The following is a 2326-nucleotide window of genomic DNA, read 5'->3' as shown; positions in this document are numbered from 1 at the left end:
GGTTAGAGAGGAAAGAATAAAAGGGAACCTGAGGGGCAACCTTTTTTTACACAGAGGGTGGTACGCATATGGAATGAGCTGCCTGTGGAAGTGGTTCAAGTGGGTACATTAACAACATTTAAAAGGCATTTGGACAAATACATGGATAGGAAAGGATTAGAAGGATATGGGGGGTCTAGATTAGAGTAGTGCTGGAAAAGCACAGCCGGTCAGGCAGCATCCGAGGAGCAGGAAAATTGATATTTTGGGCAAAAGTCCTTCATCAGGACTCTGATTTCCAGCAACTGCAGTCCTCACTTTTGCTTAGAAGGGTATGGGCCAAGTGCAAGGAAATGGGGTTAGCGTGGATGTACATTTTGGTTGGCATGGACCAGTTTGGGCTGAAGGGCTTGTCTCTGTGCTGTATGACTCTATGTTTATCCAGTTTCCCCCTTTAACTGTATCTTTGCCATTCACCTCAATCATTCCCCATGATAGCAAGTTCCACATTCTCACAGCACGCTGACCAGATATCCAAAATTAATCCAGTCCCATTTGCCAGCATTTGACCCTAATCTGTCTAATCTTTATCCAGATACCCATCCAGATACCTTTTAAATGTTGTCATTGTACCAGCCTCCACCACTTCCTCTGGCAGCTCATTCCACACACGCACCACCCTTTGTGTGAAGACATTGTCTCGCAGATCCCTTTAAAATATTTCCCCCTCACCTTAAGCCTAGGTCCTCTAGTTCAGCATACCCCCAAGGGAAATGACCTTGTCGATATACACTATCCATGCCCCTCGTGATTTCACAAACCCCTATAAGGTCACCCCTCAGCCTCCAACGTTCCAGGGAAAATAGCACGGAAACAGACCCTTTGGGCAAACTAGTCCATGCCAACCAGGTTTCCTCAACTGAACTAGTTTGATTTGCCTTCATTTGGCCCATATCACTCTCAACCTTTCCTCTCCATATACCTGTCCAATAGTCTTTTAAACATTGTAATTGTACCAGCTTCCATCACTTCCTCTGGCAGCTCATTCCATACATGTACCACCCTCTACATAAAAATATTGCCCCTCAGGTCCCTAAAATATCTTTCCCCTCTCACCGTAAGCCTATGCCATCCAGTTTCAGACTTTCTTACCCTGGGTAAAAGACCGTAGACTTCCCTTGATAGCAAATATATCTTTCCTGAGAGAAAGAGACCAAGTATACAATCAAAATCAGAAATTGCTGGAAAAGCTCAGCAGGTCTGGCAGCATCTGTGAAGAGAAATCAGAGTTAACGTTTCAGGTCCGGTGACCCCCTCCTCAGAACTCTGTGTACAGACCTGCTCAGTACAGTTGGATTTCCATTGGAGAGAGAAGGGGTGGTGGAGCACAGATAGGAAAGAGGGAGAAAGCAAGGACTGCAGATGCTGGAGATCAGAGTCAAAAAGTGTGGCGTTGGAAAAGCACAGCAGGTCAGACAGCATCGAGGAGGAGAGTCAACGTTTCGAGCATAAGCTCTTCATCAGGAATGTGGGAAAGTGGAAGTGATGCACTTTAGCTCTGAGCCAGTGGAATGATGGGAATGACTCAAGGGGCCTTTTGCCCATCTGTGTCATTGAGGGGCTGAGTGGCCATTGCCCTCCCCTTGTGCTGTCATTCTTACCTCCGGAATGCTCGCCCTGAGTGTCCTGGAACCCTGCAAAGATATTGATCAGACTGGACTTCCCCACTCCAGAATCTCCGAGCAGTAACACCCGGAAGATGCCATAGCTGGAGTCACTGGAGGCGACAGATTCGGCAGAGTCCGATGACCAGCTTCCACCCTCCCCGTCTGCCGACTGGTACGATACTGAGTGCCCGAAGCTGGGTCTCTGCCAATGGCCGGGATGCGCCAACAGTTCTGTCTCGGTGTTGAGGCTGCGGAGTTGTTGGGCACACGGGTGATGGTGACGGTGAGCGGACGGTACCGGAGAGCTGGCCCGTCTCTGCAGTGTGCTGTGGCTGTCACTCCTTTCGGTGTTCAGAGTCATCTCAGCGAGAGGGACAGGGGGGGACGCTGCAGGAACAAGAGGGGAGAGAGGGGCGGGGAGGGGAGGGACAATGAGAGATCGGATTAGTAGCATCAACAAGGACTGGTTCCTCACCCACAGAATCCCACCATTACACCGTCCCTCTGAGAAAATCTCCACCTTCAATCCTCTCTCTCTCTCCACCCTCATGCCTAATGCAGGAGCAGGGAGCTACTCACTGACCACAGGGCTGCCTCTGGTCCAGGGACCTCCCCCATACCCTCCGACCAGAGCACAGTGACCCCTCACCCACCCCGACCAGAGCACAGAGACATCTCAA

This window comes from Chiloscyllium plagiosum, chromosome 20 (genome assembly GCF_004010195.1).
Source record: "Chiloscyllium plagiosum isolate BGI_BamShark_2017 chromosome 20, ASM401019v2, whole genome shotgun sequence".
NCBI classification, from domain to species: Eukaryota; Metazoa; Chordata; class Chondrichthyes; order Orectolobiformes; family Hemiscylliidae; genus Chiloscyllium; species Chiloscyllium plagiosum.
The sequence above is the reverse complement of the archived record's forward strand: the minus strand, read 5'-3'. Positions refer to the sequence as shown.